Source organism: Heterocephalus glaber, unplaced genomic scaffold (assembly GCF_053883595.1).
Source record: "Heterocephalus glaber isolate CG9 unplaced genomic scaffold, H.glaber_assembly_v1.0 deba00001531, whole genome shotgun sequence".
In the NCBI taxonomy this organism is placed as follows: domain Eukaryota; kingdom Metazoa; phylum Chordata; class Mammalia; order Rodentia; family Bathyergidae; genus Heterocephalus; species Heterocephalus glaber.
Window position 1 is genome coordinate 2,072,558 of NW_028258329.1, and position 16,415 is coordinate 2,088,972.

General features: G+C 58.3%; 9 non-coding genes across 9 annotated transcripts; all 9 read right to left on the reverse strand.

Annotated features, from left to right (window-relative positions):
* Nucleotides 1–1,301: 1,301 nt before the first annotated feature.
* LOC147824801 (small nucleolar RNA SNORD115) lies at nucleotides 1,302–1,381 on the reverse strand. Its single transcript, XR_015441892.1, has one exon. It is a non-coding gene; the product is annotated as a small nucleolar RNA SNORD115 (small nucleolar RNA).
* Nucleotides 1,382–3,148: 1,767 nt separating this feature from the next.
* LOC147824802 (small nucleolar RNA SNORD115) lies at nucleotides 3,149–3,228 on the reverse strand. The gene has a single exon (XR_015441893.1). It is a non-coding gene; the product is annotated as a small nucleolar RNA SNORD115 (small nucleolar RNA).
* A 1,769-nt stretch (nucleotides 3,229–4,997) lies between these two features.
* Nucleotides 4,998–5,077, reverse strand: LOC147824803 (small nucleolar RNA SNORD115). The gene has a single exon (XR_015441894.1). It is a non-coding gene; the product is annotated as a small nucleolar RNA SNORD115 (small nucleolar RNA).
* Nucleotides 5,078–6,844: 1,767 nt separating this feature from the next.
* On the reverse strand, nucleotides 6,845–6,924 carry LOC147824804 (small nucleolar RNA SNORD115). Its single transcript, XR_015441900.1, has one exon. It is a non-coding gene; the product is annotated as a small nucleolar RNA SNORD115 (small nucleolar RNA).
* Nucleotides 6,925–8,693: 1,769 nt separating this feature from the next.
* On the reverse strand, nucleotides 8,694–8,773 carry LOC147824805 (small nucleolar RNA SNORD115). The gene has a single exon (XR_015441895.1). It is a non-coding gene; the product is annotated as a small nucleolar RNA SNORD115 (small nucleolar RNA).
* A 1,766-nt stretch (nucleotides 8,774–10,539) lies between these two features.
* On the reverse strand, nucleotides 10,540–10,619 carry LOC147824806 (small nucleolar RNA SNORD115). Its single transcript, XR_015441896.1, has one exon. It is a non-coding gene; the product is annotated as a small nucleolar RNA SNORD115 (small nucleolar RNA).
* Nucleotides 10,620–12,388: 1,769 nt separating this feature from the next.
* LOC147824807 (small nucleolar RNA SNORD115) lies at nucleotides 12,389–12,468 on the reverse strand. Its single transcript, XR_015441897.1, has one exon. It is a non-coding gene; the product is annotated as a small nucleolar RNA SNORD115 (small nucleolar RNA).
* Nucleotides 12,469–14,233: 1,765 nt separating this feature from the next.
* LOC147824808 (small nucleolar RNA SNORD115) lies at nucleotides 14,234–14,313 on the reverse strand. The gene has a single exon (XR_015441898.1). It is a non-coding gene; the product is annotated as a small nucleolar RNA SNORD115 (small nucleolar RNA).
* A 1,757-nt stretch (nucleotides 14,314–16,070) lies between these two features.
* On the reverse strand, nucleotides 16,071–16,150 carry LOC147824809 (small nucleolar RNA SNORD115). The gene has a single exon (XR_015441899.1). It is a non-coding gene; the product is annotated as a small nucleolar RNA SNORD115 (small nucleolar RNA).
* Nucleotides 16,151–16,415: the final 265 nt, after the last annotated feature.

Here is a 16,415-nt window from a genome sequence, read left to right on the forward strand (position 1 = left end):
TCTCCACAGGCTCTGGAAGTGTGGTGAAGCCATGACATCTGGGATGCTGACTCCCAGCCAGTGTCCTGTGTTTCCTGAAGACCTCGCCCTGGCTCTGTCCATGTTTGAGCTGCATCTGCCCTCCCACGTGTCTTTCCAACAAATCTACCTGGGGCACAGACATAGGCCACCTGGTTCCCAAGGGTATCCTAAACCGTTCTCATCTGGCCTGGGATACTGCCTCCCTGGTCCCTCGGGAAAATGGGGCTTCCCACTTGTGCTGGTTGGGCTCTCTGGCCGAAAATCTGCTCAAACAGCCATGGGACCAGGGATTCAGCCCCTCGCCTCCAGAACTGCAGGGCCAACTGAAAACTAGTTATTTGTGAGAGGGAGCACTGTGGAAGTTGGCTGGTCTAACAGGCGGGCACACCGTTGGGACAGGTATGCTTTATCTGGACCCCCAGGACAGCCCAGATTGCTCTTGGACTCGGGATCCAACGCTGGAGGCTTCCTGGCCGCACGTTCCATATTCAGAGTGCCCCGCTGTACCTCCCATACTCAAGGGCTACGGCAGTCCTCACTGCTTCAAGGTAGCATTTTCCTGGAGGCCAACAGGCCGGCCTGTCAGCCCATGTTCCCCGGGCTTTGATGCCCCCACACTGACTGAGTTGAGCTCAAGAAGTCCCTCTGTCAGCCAGCAGTCCTGGCGGCCTGCTAACTGGCTCCATCCGTGAGGCCTCTCTTTCTCTCTCTCTCTCTCTCACTTACCCTGCAGAGCAGCAGGGCAGCAAGTTGGGAGAGAGGTGGGCATCAACATCCTGCAAGGGTTTCACCAGAGCAGTTTCACAGTGATGATCCACTACCCAAACCGAGGACCCGGGAGGTGCTCTCTGGCACCCTTGAGCCCGATATCCTGGGATGCCCGGGTGTTCTGACCGACGCCCCTGTGACACAAGGACACTTAAGTTCTTCCCGCACCAGGGAACCCATCATGTGTGTGGGAGGCCCGCAATCCACTCACCTCGCAGCCCAAAGACCCCAACTTCTCCGCAGGGGCAGCCCACTGAAAGGCAAAAGCAAAGGAAAGGGGCTGAGCAAGAGGGGCTCCTCGTCACCGTGACAGGAGCAGATTGGGGGATGATCGTGACTGGGGTGCACCGAAACCAGGGAAGGGTCTCGGTCGGGCCTGGAGGTGCGCCTACCACTGTGGCTCCACAGCATCTCCCCTGTGGGGCCACTTAGTGGGCTCCCAGCCACAGTTCGACTGTCCTGGACAGGATGGCCGGCTGCCAATCTCCTCTGGTGCCACCCTCCCTTAGGCTGGGCCTCAGCGTAATCCTATTGAGCCTGTTTTTTAAGACATCACCTCTTTTCAGCCCCATTGCAGTGTCATCATCGACCCAGACTGAACACAACCTGGGAGAGACAGGGCTCCGCCGGCAGCTGCCATGGCTTACCAGGACGGGATGCCAGAGATCACTGTGCACAGAAGGTCTGCAGAGGATCACAGAAGCGGGGTGGGACAGCAGCGGGCAGACTGCGGCCCACGGGACAGCAGTCCCGGGACCTCCTTCTTGGGCAGCATCTCAGGGCTGAAATGGAGGGAGATCGTGGTCACAGTTCCCAAGGAATGCCGCTTAAGGGGCACAGCCTCACCCCCACCTCTGTGTGAAAGACCAGAAAGAGCAAGGGCTGGATGTCTGCAGCAAGCCCATATTAGGACTGGATTGCCCATGGCTCTAGGGAGCCGTACAGTTGGAGGGAACCCGACTTGCGGGAAAGGACAAGCCAGGAAGCCATGGTGAGTCACAGGAAAACATCCCAGCAGGCCTCCCTGCACCTTAGCTTTGGGCCTGTTTTGACAGTGCTCTCCACAGGCTCTGGAAGTGTGGTGAAGCCATGACATCTGGGATGCTGACTCCCAGCCAGTGTCCTGTGTTTCCTGAAGACCTCGCCCTGGCTCTGTCCATGTTTGAGCTGCATCTGCCCTCCCACGTGTCTTTCCAACAAATCTACCTGGGGCACAGACATAGGCCACCTGGTTCCCAAGGGTATCCTAAACCGTTCTCATCTGGCCTGGGATACTGCCTCCCTGGTCCCTCGGGAAAATGGGGCTTCCCACTTGTGCTGGTTGGGCTCTCTGGCCGAAAATCTGCTCAAACAGCCATGGGACCAGGGATTCAGCCCCTCGCCTCCAGAACTGCAGGGCCAACTGAAAACTAGTTATTTGTGAGAGGGAGCACTGTGGAAGTTGGCTGGTCTAACAGGCGGGCACACCGTTGGGACAGGTATGCTTTATCTGGACCCCCAGGACAGCCCAGATTGCTCTTGGACTCGGGATCCAACGCTGGAGGCTTCCTGGCCGCACGTTCCATATTCAGAGTGCCCCGCTGTACCTCCCATACTCAAGGGCTACGGCAGTCCTCACTGCTTCAAGGTAGCATTTTCCTGGAGGCCAACAGGCCGGCCTGTCAGCCCATGTTCCCCGGGCTTTGATGCCCCCACACTGACTGAGTTGAGCTCAAGAAGTCCCTCTGTCAGCCAGCAGTCCTGGCGGCCTGCTAACTGGCTCCATCCGTGAGGCCTCTCTTTCTCTCTCTCTCTCTCTCACTTACCCTGCAGAGCAGCAGGGCAGCAAGTTGGGAGAGAGGTGGGCATCAACATCCTGCAAGGGTTTCACCAGAGCAGTTTCACAGTGATGATCCACTACCCAAACCGAGGACCCGGGAGGTGCTCTCTGGCACCCTTGAGCCCGATATCCTGGGATGCCCGGGTGTTCTGACCGACGCCCCTGTGACACAAGGACACTTAAGTTCTTCCCGCACCAGGGAACCCATCATGTGTGTGGGAGGCCCGCAATCCACTCACCTCGCAGCCCAAAGACCCCAACTTCTCCGCAGGGGCAGCCCACTGAAAGGCAAAAGCAAAGGAAAGGGGCTGAGCAAGAGGGGCTCCTCGTCACCGTGACAGGAGCAGATTGGGGGATGATCGTGACTGGGGTGCACCGAAACCAGGGAAGGGTCTCGGTCGGGCCTGGAGGTGCGCCTACCACTGTGGCTCCACAGCATCTCCCCTGTGGGGCCACTTAGTGGGCTCCCAGCCACAGTTCGACTGTCCTGGACAGGATGGCCGGCTGCCAATCTCCTCTGGTGCCACCCTCCCTTAGGCTGGGCCTCAGCGTAATCCTATTGAGCCTGTTTTTTAAGACATCACCTCTTTTCAGCCCCATTGCAGTGTCATCATCGACCCAGACTGAACACAACCTGGGAGAGACAGGGCTCCGCCGGCAGCTGCCATGGCTTACCAGGACGGGATGCCAGAGATCACTGTGCACAGAAGGTCTGCAGAGGATCACAGAAGCGGGGTGGGACAGCAGCGGGCAGACTGCGGCCCACGGGACAGCAGTCCCGGGACCTCCTTCTTGGGCAGCATCTCAGGGCTGAAATGGAGGGAGATCGTGGTCACAGTTCCCAAGGAATGCCGCTTAAGGGGCACAGCCTCACCCCCACCTCTGTGTGAAAGACCAGAAAGAGCAAGGGCTGGATGTCTGCAGCAAGCCCATATTAGGACTGGATTGCCCATGGCTCTAGGGAGCCGTACAGTTGGAGGGAACCCGACTTGCGGGAAAGGACAAGCCAGGAAGCCATGGTGAGTCACAGGAAAACATCCCAGCAGGCCTCCCTGCACCTTAGCTTTGGGCCTGTTTTGACAGTGCTCTCCACAGGCTCTGGAAGTGTGGTGAAGCCATGACATCTGGGATGCTGACTCCCAGCCAGTGTCCTGTGTTTCCTGAAGACCTCGCCCTGGCTCTGTCCATGTTTGAGCTGCATCTGCCCTCCCACGTGTCTTTCCAACAAATCTACCTGGGGCACAGACATAGGCCACCTGGTTCCCAAGGGTATCCTAAACCGTTCTCATCTGGCCTGGGATACTGCCTCCCTGGTCCCTCGGGAAAATGGGGCTTCCCACTTGTGCTGGTTGGGCTCTCTGGCCGAAAATCTGCTCAAACAGCCATGGGACCAGGGATTCAGCCCCTCGCCTCCAGAACTGCAGGGCCAACTGAAAACTAGTTATTTGTGAGAGGGAGCACTGTGGAAGTTGGCTGGTCTAACAGGCGGGCACACCGTTGGGACAGGTATGCTTTATCTGGACCCCCAGGACAGCCCAGATTGCTCTTGGACTCGGGATCCAACGCTGGAGGCTTCCTGGCCGCACGTTCCATATTCAGAGTGCCCCGCTGTACCTCCCATACTCAAGGGCTACGGCAGTCCTCACTGCTTCAAGGTAGCATTTTCCTGGAGGCCAACAGGCCGGCCTGTCAGCCCATGTTCCCCGGGCTTTGATGCCCCCACACTGACTGAGTTGAGCTCAAGAAGTCCCTCTGTCAGCCAGCAGTCCTGGCGGCCGGCTAACTGGCTCCATCCGTGAGGCCTCTCTTTCTCTCTCTCTCTCTCTCTCACTTACCCTGCAGAGCAGCAGGGCAGCAAGTTGGGAGAGAGGTGGGCATCAACATCCTGCAAGGGTTTCACCAGAGCAGTTTCACAGTGATGATCCACTACCCAAACCGAGGACCCGGGAGGTGCTCTCTGGCACCCTTGAGCCCGATATCCTGGGATGCCCGGGTGTTCTGACCGACGCCCCTGTGACACAAGGACACTTAAGTTCTTCCCGCACCAGGGAACCCATCATGTGTGTGGGAGGCCCGCAATCCACTCACCTCGCAGCCCAAAGACCCCAACTTCTCCGCAGGGGCAGCCCACTGAAAGGCAAAAGCAAAGGAAAGGGGCTGAGCAAGAGGGGCTCCTCGTCACCGTGACAGGAGCAGATTGGGGGATGATCGTGACTGGGGTGCACCGAAACCAGGGAAGGGTCTCGGTCGGGCCTGGAGGTGCGCCTACCACTGTGGCTCCACAGCATCTCCCCTGTGGGGCCACTTAGTGGGCTCCCAGCCACAGTTCGACTGTCCTGGACAGGATGGCCGGCTGCCAATCTCCTCTGGTGCCACCCTCCCTTAGGCTGGGCCTCAGCGTAATCCTATTGAGCCTGTTTTTTAAGACATCACCTCTTTTCAGCCCCATTGCAGTGTCATCATCGACCCAGACTGAACACAACCTGGGAGAGACAGGGCTCCGCCGGCAGCTGCCATGGCTTACCAGGACGGGATGCCAGAGATCACTGTGCACAGAAGGTCTGCAGAGGATCACAGAAGCGGGGTGGGACAGCAGCGGGCAGACTGCGGCCCACGGGACAGCAGTCCCGGGACCTCCTTCTTGGGCAGCATCTCAGGGCTGAAATGGAGGGAGATCGTGGTCACAGTTCCCAAGGAATGCCGCTTAAGGGGCACAGCCTCACCCCCACCTCTGTGTGAAAGACCAGAAAGAGCAAGGGCTGGATGTCTGCAGCAAGCCCATATTAGGACTGGATTGCCCATGGCTCTAGGGAGCCGTACAGTTGGAGGGAACCCGACTTGCGGGAAAGGACAAGCCAGGAAGCCATGGTGAGTCACAGGAAAACATCCCAGCAGGCCTCCCTGCACCTTAGCTTTGGGCCTGTTTTGACAGTGCTCTCCACAGGCTCTGGAAGTGTGGTGAAGCCATGACATCTGGGATGCTGACTCCCAGCCAGTGTCCTGTGTTTCCTGAAGACCTCGCCCTGGCTCTGTCCATGTTTGAGCTGCATCTGCCCTCCCACGTGTCTTTCCAACAAATCTACCTGGGGCACAGACATAGGCCACCTGGTTCCCAAGGGTATCCTAAACCGTTCTCATCTGGCCTGGGATACTGCCTCCCTGGTCCCTCGGGAAAATGGGGCTTCCCACTTGTGCTGGTTGGGCTCTCTGGCCGAAAATCTGCTCAAACAGCCATGGGACCAGGGATTCAGCCCCTCGCCTCCAGAACTGCAGGGCCAACTGAAAACTAGTTATTTGTGAGAGGGAGCACTGTGGAAGTTGGCTGGTCTAACAGGCGGGCACACCGTTGGGACAGGTATGCTTTATCTGGACCCCCAGGACAGCCCAGATTGCTCTTGGACTCGGGATCCAACGCTGGAGGCTTCCTGGCCGCACGTTCCATATTCAGAGTGCCCCGCTGTACCTCCCATACTCAAGGGCTACGGCAGTCCTCACTGCTTCAAGGTAGCATTTTCCTGGAGGCCAACAGGCCGGCCTGTCAGCCCATGTTCCCCGGGCTTTGATGCCCCCACACTGACTGAGTTGAGCTCAAGAAGTCCCTCTGTCAGCCAGCAGTCCTGGCGGCCTGCTAACTGGCTCCATCCGTGAGGCCTCTCTTTCTCTCTCTCTCTCTCTCACTTACCCTGCAGAGCAGCAGGGCAGCAAGTTGGGAGAGAGGTGGGCATCAACATCCTGCAAGGGTTTCACCAGAGCAGTTTCACAGTGATGATCCACTACCCAAACCGAGGACCCGGGAGGTGCTCTCTGGCACCCTTGAGCCCGATATCCTGGGATGCCCGGGTGTTCTGACCGACGCCCCTGTGACACAAGGACACTTAAGTTCTTCCCGCACCAGGGAACCCATCATGTGTGTGGGAGGCCCGCAATCCACTCACCTCGCAGCCCAAAGACCCCAACTTCTCCGCAGGGGCAGCCCACTGAAAGGCAAAAGCAAAGGAAAGGGGCTGAGCAAGAGGGGCTCCTCGTCACCGTGACAGGAGCAGATTGGGGGATGATCGTGACTGGGGTGCACCGAAACCAGGGAAGGGTCTCGGTCGGGCCTGGAGGTGCGCCTACCACTGTGGCTCCACAGCATCTCCCCTGTGGGGCCACTTAGTGGGCTCCCAGCCACAGTTCGACTGTCCTGGACAGGATGGCCGGCTGCCAATCTCCTCTGGTGCCACCCTCCCTTAGGCTGGGCCTCAGCGTAATCCTATTGAGCCTGTTTTCTAAGACATCACCTCTTTTCAGCCCCATTGCAGTGTCATCATCGACCCAGACTGAACACAACCTGGGAGAGACAGGGCTCCGCCAGCAGCTGCCGTGGCTTACCAGGACGGGATGCCAGAGATCACTGTGCACAGAAGGTCTGCAGAGGATCAGAGAAGCGGGGTGGGACAGCAGCGGGCAGACTGCGGCCCACGGGACAGCAGTCCCGGGACCTCCTTCTTGGGCAGCATCTCAGGGCTGAAATGGAGGGAGATCGTGGTCACAGTTCCCAAGGAATGCCGCTTAAGGGGCACAGCCTCACCCCCACCTCTGTGTGAAAGACCAGAAAGAGCAAGGGCTGGATGTCTGCAGCAAGCCCATATTAGGACTGGATTGCCCATGGCTCTAGGGAGCCGTACAGTTGGAGGGAACCCGACTTGCGGGAAAGGACAAGCCAGGAAGCCATGGTGAGTCACAGGAAAACATCCCAGCAGGCCTCCCTGCACCTTAGCTTTGGGCCTGTTTTGACAGTGCTCTCCACAGGCTCTGGAAGTGTGGTGAAGCCATGACATCTGGGATGCTGACTCCCAGCCAGTGTCCTGTGTTTCCTGAAGACCTCGCCCTGGCTCTGTCCATGTTTGAGCTGCATCTGCCCTCCCACGTGTCTTTCCAACAAATCTACCTGGGGCACAGACATAGGCCACCTGGTTCCCAAGGGTATCCTAAACCGTTCTCATCTGGCCTGGGATACTGCCTCCCTGGTCCCTCGGGAAAATGGGGCTTCCCACTTGTGCTGGTTGGGCTCTCTGGCCGAAAATCTGCTCAAACAGCCATGGGACCAGGGATTCAGCCCCTCGCCTCCAGAACTGCAGGGCCAACTGAAAACTAGTTATTTGTGAGAGGGAGCACTGTGGAAGTTGGCTGGTCTAACAGGCGGGCACACCGTTGGGACAGGTATGCTTTATCTGGACCCCCAGGACAGCCCAGATTGCTCTTGGACTCGGGATCCAACGCTGGAGGCTTCCTGGCCGCACGTTCCATATTCAGAGTGCCCCGCTGTACCTCCCATACTCAAGGGCTACGGCAGTCCTCACTGCTTCAAGGTAGCATTTTCCTGGAGGCCAACAGGCCGGCCTGTCAGCCCATGTTCCCCGGGCTTTGATGCCCCCACACTGACTGAGTTGAGCTCAAGAAGTCCCTCTGTCAGCCAGCAGTCCTGGCGGCCGGCTAACTGGCTCCATCCGTGAGGCCTCTCTTTCTCTCTCTCTCTCTCTCTCACTTACCCTGCAGAGCAGCAGGGCAGCAAGTTGGGAGAGAGGTGGGCATCAACATCCTGCAAGGGTTTCACCAGAGCAGTTTCACAGTGATGATCCACTACCCAAACCGAGGACCCGGGAGGTGCTCTCTGGCACCCTTGAGCCCGATATCCTGGGATGCCCGGGTGTTCTGACCGACGCCCCTGTGACACAAGGACACTTAAGTTCTTCCCGCACCAGGGAACCCATCATGTGTGTGGGAGGCCCGCAATCCACTCACCTCGCAGCCCAAAGACCCCAACTTCTCCGCAGGGGCAGCCCACTGAAAGGCAAAAGCAAAGGAAAGGGGCTGAGCAAGAGGGGCTCCTCGTCACCGTGACAGGAGCAGATTGGGGGATGATCGTGACTGGGGTGCACCGAAACCAGGGAAGGGTCTCGGTCGGGCCTGGAGGTGCGCCTACCACTGTGGCTCCACAGCATCTCCCCTGTGGGGCCACTTAGTGGGCTCCCAGCCACAGTTCGACTGTCCTGGACAGGATGGCCGGCTGCCAATCTCCTCTGGTGCCACCCTCCCTTAGGCTGGGCCTCAGCGTAATCCTATTGAGCCTGTTTTTTAAGACATCACCTCTTTTCAGCCCCATTGCAGTGTCATCATCGACCCAGACTGAACACAACCTGGGAGAGACAGGGCTCCGCCGGCAGCTGCCATGGCTTACCAGGACGGGATGCCAGAGATCACTGTGCACAGAAGGTCTGCAGAGGATCACAGAAGCGGGGTGGGACAGCAGCGGGCAGACTGCGGCCCACGGGACAGCAGTCCCGGGACCTCCTTCTTGGGCAGCATCTCAGGGCTGAAATGGAGGGAGATCGTGGTCACAGTTCCCAAGGAATGCCGCTTAAGGGGCACAGCCTCACCCCCACCTCTGTGTGAAAGACCAGAAAGAGCAAGGGCTGGATGTCTGCAGCAAGCCCATATTAGGACTGGATTGCCCATGGCTCTAGGGAGCCGTACAGTTGGAGGGAACCCGACTTGCGGGAAAGGACAAGCCAGGAAGCCATGGTGAGTCACAGGAAAACATCCCAGCAGGCCTCCCTGCACCTTAGCTTTGGGCCTGTTTTGACAGTGCTCTCCACAGGCTCTGGAAGTGTGGTGAAGCCATGACATCTGGGATGCTGACTCCCAGCCAGTGTCCTGTGTTTCCTGAAGACCTCGCCCTGGCTCTGTCCATGTTTGAGCTGCATCTGCCCTCCCACGTGTCTTTCCAACAAATCTACCTGGGGCACAGACATAGGCCACCTGGTTCCCAAGGGTATCCTAAACCGTTCTCATCTGGCCTGGGATACTGCCTCCCTGGTCCCTCGGGAAAATGGGGCTTCCCACTTGTGCTGGTTGGGCTCTCTGGCCGAAAATCTGCTCAAACAGCCATGGGACCAGGGATTCAGCCCCTCGCCTCCAGAACTGCAGGGCCAACTGAAAACTAGTTATTTGTGAGAGGGAGCACTGTGGAAGTTGGCTGGTCTAACAGGCGGGCACACCGTTGGGACAGGTATGCTTTATCTGGACCCCCAGGACAGCCCAGATTGCTCTTGGACTCGGGATCCAACGCTGGAGGCTTCCTGGCCGCACGTTCCATATTCAGAGTGCCCCGCTGTACCTCCCATACTCAAGGGCTACGGCAGTCCTCACTGCTTCAAGGTAGCATTTTCCTGGAGGCCAACAGGCCGGCCTGTCAGCCCATGTTCCCCGGGCTTTGATGCCCCCACACTGACTGAGTTGAGCTCAAGAAGTCCCTCTGTCAGCCAGCAGTCCTGGCGGCCTGCTAACTGGCTCCATCCGTGAGGCCTCTCTTTCTCTCTCTCTCTCTCTCACTTACCCTGCAGAGCAGCAGGGCAGCAAGTTGGGAGAGAGGTGGGCATCAACATCCTGCAAGGGTTTCACCAGAGCAGTTTCACAGTGATGATCCACTACCCAAACCGAGGACCCGGGAGGTGCTCTCTGGCACCCTTGAGCCCGATATCCTGGGATGCCCGGGTGTTCTGACCGACGCCCCTGTGACACAAGGACACTTAAGTTCTTCCCGCACCAGGGAACCCATCATGTGTGTGGGAGGCCCGCAATCCACTCACCTCTCAGCCCAAAGACCCCAACTTCTCCGCAGGGGCAGCCCACTGAAAGGCAAAGCAAAGGAAAGGGGCTGAGCAAGAGGGGCTCCTCTTCAACGTGACAGGAGCAGATTGGGGGATGATCGTGACTGGGGTGCACCGAAACCAGGGAAGGGTCTCGGTCGGGCCTGGAGGTGCGCCTACCACTGTGGCTCCACAGCATCTCCCCTGTGGGGCCACTTAGTGGGCTCCCAGCCACAGTTCGACTGTCCTGGACAGGATGGCCGGCTGCCAATCTCCTCTGGTGCCACCCTCCCTTAGGCTGGGCCTCAGCGTAATCCTATTGAGCCTGTTTTTTAAGACATCACCTCTTTTCAGCCCCATTGCAGTGTCATCATCGACCCAGACTGAACACAACCTGGGAGAGACAGGGCTCCGCCGGCAGCTGCCATGGCTTACCAGGACGGGATGCCAGAGATCACTGTGCACAGAAGGTCTGCAGAGGATCACAGAAGCGGGGTGGGACAGCAGCGGGCAGACTGCGGCCCACGGGACAGCAGTCCCGGGACCTCCTTCTTGGGCAGCATCTCAGGGCTGAAATGGAGGGAGATCGTGGTCACAGTTCCGAAGGAATGCCGCTTAAGGGGCACAGCCTCACCCCCACCTCTGTGTGAAAGACCAGAAAGAGCAAGGGCTGGATGTCTGCAGCAAGCCCATATGAGGAGTGGATTGCCCATGGCTCTAGGGAGCCGTACAGTTGGAGGGAACCCGAGTTGCGGGAAAGGACAAGCCAGGAAGCCATGGTGAGTCACAGGAAAACATCCCAGCAGGCCTCCCTGCACCTTAGCTTTGGGCCTGTTTTGACAGTGCTCTCCACAGGCTCTGGAAGTGTGGTGAAGCCATGACATCTGGGATGCTGACTCCCAGCCAGTGTCCTGTGTTTCCTGAAGACCTCGCCCTGGCTCTGTCCATGTTTGAGCTGCATCTGCCCTCCCACGTGTCTTTCCAACAAATCTACCTGGGGCACAGACATAGGTCACCTGGTTCCCAAGGGTATCCTAAACCGTTCTCATCTGGCCTGGGATACTGCCTCCCTGGTCCCTCGGGAAAATGGGGCTTCCCACTTGTGCTGGTTGGGCTCTCTGGCCGAAAATCTGCTCAAACAGCCATGGGACCAGGGATTCAGCCCCTCGCCTCCAGAACTGCAGGGCCAACTGAAAACTAGTTATTTGTGAGAGGGAGCATTGTGGAAGTTGGCTGGTCTAACAGGCGGGCACACCGTTGGGACAGGCACGCTCTACCTGGTCCCCCAGGCAGCCCAGATTGCTCTTGGACTCGGGATCCAACGCTGGAGGCTTCCTGGCCGCACGTTCCATATTCAGAGTGCCCCGCTGTACCTCCCCATACTCAAGGGCTACGGCAGTCCTCACTGCTTCAAAGGTAGCATTTTCCTGGAGGCCAACAGGCCGGCCTGTCAGCCCATGTTCCCCGGGCTTTGAAGCCCCCACACTGACTGAGTTGAGCTCAAGAAGTCCCTCTGTCAGCCAGCAGTTCTGGCGGCCTGCTAACTGGCTCCATCCGTGAGGCCTCTCTCTCTCTCTCTCTCTCTCTCTCACTTACCCTGCAGAGCAGCAGGGCAGCAAGTTGGGAGAGAGGTGGGCATCAACATCCTGCAAGGGTTTCACCAGAGCAGTTTCACAGTGATGATCCACTACCCAAACCGAGGACCCGGGAGGTGCTCTCTGGCACCCTTGAGCCCGATATCCTGGGATGCCCGGGTGTTCTGACCGACGCCCCTGTGACACAAGGACACTTAAGTTCTTCCCGCACCAGGGAACCCATCATGTGTGTGGGAGGCCCGCAATCCACTCACCTCTCAGCCCAGAGACCCCAACTTCTCCGCAGGGGCAGCCCACTGAAAGGCAAAGCAAAGGAAAGGGGCTGAGCAAGAGGGGCTCCTCTTCAACGTGACAGGAGCAGATTGGGGGATGATCGTGACTGGGGTGCACCGAAACCAGGGAAGGGTCTCGGTCGGGCCTGGAGGTGCGCCTACCACTGTGGCTCCACAGCATCTCCCCTGTGGGGCCACTTAGTGGGCTCCCAGCCACAGTTCGACTGTCCTGGACAGGATGGCCGGCTGCCAATCTCCTCTGGTGCCACCCTCCCTTAGGCTGGGCCTCAGCGTAATCCTATTGAGCCTGTTTTTTAAGACATCACCTCTTTTCAGCCCCATTGCAGTGTCATCATCGACCCAGACTGAACACAACCTGGGAGAGACAGGGCTCCGCCGGCAGCTGCCATGGCTTACCAGGACGGGATGCCAGAGATCACTGTGCACAGAAGGTCTGCAGAGGATCACAGAAGCGGGGTGGGACAGCAGCGGGCAGACTGCGGCCCATGGGACAGCAGTCCCGGGACCTCCTTCTTGGACAGCATCTCAGGGCTGAAATGGAGGGAGATCGTGGTCACAGTTCCCAAGGAATGCCGCTTAAGGGGCACAGCCTCACCCCCACCTCTGTGTGAAAGACCAGAAAGAGCAAGGGCTGGATGTCTGCAGCAAGCCCATATGAGGAGTGGATTGCCCATGGCTCTAGGGAGCCGTACAGTTGGAGGGAACCCGAGTTGCGGGAAAGGACAAGCCAGGAAGCCATGGTGAGTCACAGGAAAACATCCCAGCAGGCCTCCCTGCACCTTAGCTTTGGGCCTGTTTTGACAGTGCTCTCCACAGGCTCTGGAAGTGTGGTGAAGCCATGACATCTGGGATGCTGACTCCCAGCCAGTGTCCTGTGTTTCCTGAAGACCTCGCTCTGGCTCTGTCCATGTTTGAGCTGCATCTGCCCTCCCACGTGTCTTTCCAACAAATCTACCTGGGGCACAGACATAGGCCACCTGGTTCCCAAGGGTATCCTAAACCGTTCTCATCTGGCCTGGGATACTGCCTCCCTGGTCCCTCGGGAAAATGGGGCTTCCCACTTGTGCTGGTTGGGCTCTCTGGCCGAAAATCTGCTCAAACAGCCATGGGACCAGGGATTCAGCCCCTCGCCTCCAGAACTGCAGGGCCAACTGAAAACTAGTTATTTGTGAGAGGGAGCACTGTGGAAGTTGGCTGGTCTAACAGGCGGGCACACGGTTGGGACAGGTACGCTTTATCTGGACCCCCAGGACAGCCCAGATTGCTCTTGAACTCGGGATCCAAAGCTGGAGGCTTCCTGGCCACACGTTCCATATTCAGAGTGCCCCGCTGTACCTCCCATACTCAAGGGCTACGGCAGTCCTCACTGCTTCAAAGGTAGCATTTTCCTGGAGGCCAACAGGCCGGCCTGTCAGCCCATGTTCCCCGGGCTTTGATGCCCCCACACTGACTGAGTTGAGCTCAAGAAGTCCCTCTGTCATCCAGCAGTCCTGGCGGCCTGCTAACTGGCTCCATCCGTGAGGCCTCTCTCTCTCTCTCTCTCTCTCACTTACCCTGCAGAGCAGCAGGGCAGCAAGTTGGGAGAGAGGTGGGCATCAACATCCTGCAAGGGTTTCACCAGAGCAGTTTCACAGTGATGATCCACTACCCAAACCGAGGACCCGGGAGGTGCTCTCTGGCACCCTTGAGCCCGATATCCTGGGATGCCCGGGTGTTCTGACCGACGCCCCTGTGACACAAGGACACTTAAGTTCTTCCCGCACCAGGGAACCCATCATGTGTGTGGGAGGCCCGCAATCCACTCACCTCTCAGCACAAAGACCCCAACTTCTCCGCAGGGGCAGCCCACTGAAAGGCAAAGCAAAGGAAAGGGGCTGAGCAAGAGGGGCTCCTCTTCAACGTGACAGGAGCAGATTGGGGGATGATCGTGACTGGGGTGCACCGAAACCAGGGAAGGGTCTCGGTCGGGCCTGGAGGTGCGCCTACCACTGTGGCTCCACAGCATCTCCCCTGTGGGGCCACTTAGTGGGCTCCCAGCCACAGTTCGACTGTCCTGGACAGGATGGCCGGCTGCCAATCTCCTCTGGTGCCACCCTCCCTTAGGCTGGGCCTCAGCGTAATCCTATTGAGCCTGTTTTTTAAGACATCACCTCTTTTCAGCCCCATTGCAGTGTCATCATCGACCCAGACTGAACACAACCTGGGAGAGACAGGGCTCCGCCGGCAGCTGCCATGGCTTACCAGGACGGGATGCCAGAGATCACTGTGCACAGAAGGTCTGCAGAGGATCAGAGAAGCGGGGTGGGACAGCAGCGGGCAGACTGTGGCCCACGGGACAGCAGTCCCGGGACCTCCTTCTTGGGCAGCATCTCAGGGCTGAAATGGAGGGAGATCGTGGTCACAGTTCCCAAGGAATGCCGCTTAAGGGGCACAGCCTCACCCCCACCTCTGTGTGAAAGACCAGAAAGAGCAAGGTCTGCATGTCTGCAGCAAGCCCGTATTAGTAGTGGATTGCCCATGGCTCTAGGGAGCCGTACAGTTGGAGGGAACCCGAGTTGCGGGAAAGGACAAGCCAGGAAGCCATGGTGAGTCACAGGAAAACATCCCAGCAGGCCTCCCTGCACCTTAGCTTTGGGCCTGTTTTGACAGTGCTCTCCACAGGCTCTGGAAGTGTGGTGAAGCCATGACATCTGGGATGCTGACTCCCAGCCAGTGTCCTGTGTTTCCTGAAGACCTCGCCCTGGCTCTGTCCATGTTTGAGCTGCATCTGCCCTCCCACGTGTCTTTCCAACAAATCTACCTGGGGCACAGACATAGGTCACCTGGTTCCCAAGGGTATCCTAAACCGTTCTCATCTGGCCTGGGATACTGCCTCCCTGGTCCCTCGGGAAAATGGGGCTTCCCACTTGTGCTGGTTGGGCTCTCTTGCCGAAAATCTGCTCAAACAGCCATGGGACCAGGGATTCAGCCCCTCGCCTCCAGAACTGCAGGGCCAACTGAAAACTAGTTATTTGTGAGAGGGAGCACTGTGGAAGTTGGCTGCTCTAACAGGCGGGCACACCGTTGGGACAGGCACACTTTATCTGGACCCCCAGGACAGCCCAGATTGCTCTTGGACTCGGGATCCAATGCTGGAGGCTTCCTGGCCGCACGTTCCATATTCAGAGTGCCCCGCTGTACCTCCTCATACTCAAGGGCTACGGCAGTCCTCACTGCTTCAAAGGTAGCATTTTCCTGGAGGCCAACAGGCCGGCCTGTCAGCCCATGTTCCCCGGGCTTTGATGCCCCCACACTGACTGAGTTGAGCTCAAGAAGTCCCTGTGTCAGCCAGCAGTCCTGGCGGCCTGCTAACTGGCTCCATCCATGAGGCCTCTCTCTGTCTCTCTCCTACCCTGCAGAGCAACAGGGGGGAAAATGGGAAGGCGTTGCACATCACCTTCCTGCTATGGTCTCCCCACAGCATTCGCACAGTCAAGATCCACTACCCAATCCAAGTACCAGAGAGGTGCTCTCGGGCCCAGTTGAGCCTGATACCCTGGGATTCCCGGGTGTCCTGATCTACGCCCGTGTGACACAAGGACACCATTCCACGGCACCCCAGGGAACCCATCATGTTTTTGGGAGGCCCACAATCCACTCACCTCTCAGTCCACAGGACCCAAGTTCTTCTCCACTGGGGCAACCCACTGAAAGGCAAAAGCAGAGGAAATGGGTTAAGCATGAGTTCCTCCTTGTCACCATGATGGCGGCAGATTGGGGGATGATCGTGAGTGGGGTGCACCAAAACCAGGGAAGTGTATCGGTCAGCCCTAAGGTGCGCCTAAATCTGTGGGTCCACAGCATCTCCCTTGGGGGGCTGTGAGTGGGCTCCCAGCCACACTTCAACAGTCCTGGACAGGATGGCCGGCTGCCAATCTCCTCTGGTGCCACCCTCCCTTAGTCTGGGCCTCAGCGTAATCCTATTGAGCCTGTTTTTTAAGACATCACCTCTTTTCAGCCCCATTGCAGTGTCATCATCGACCCAGACTGAACACAACCTGGGAGAGACATGGCTTCACTGGCAGTTGCCAGGGCTTACCAGGATGGGAGGCCAGAGCTCACTGTGCACAGAAGGTCTGGAGAGGATCACAGAAGAGGGATGGGACAGCAGCGGGCAGACTGCGGCCCATGGGACAGCAGTCCCGGGACCTCCTTCTTGGGCAGCGACTCAGGGCTGGAACAGAGGGAGATTGGGGTCACAGTTCCCAAGGAATGCCGCTTAAGGGGCACAGCCTCACCCCCACCTCTG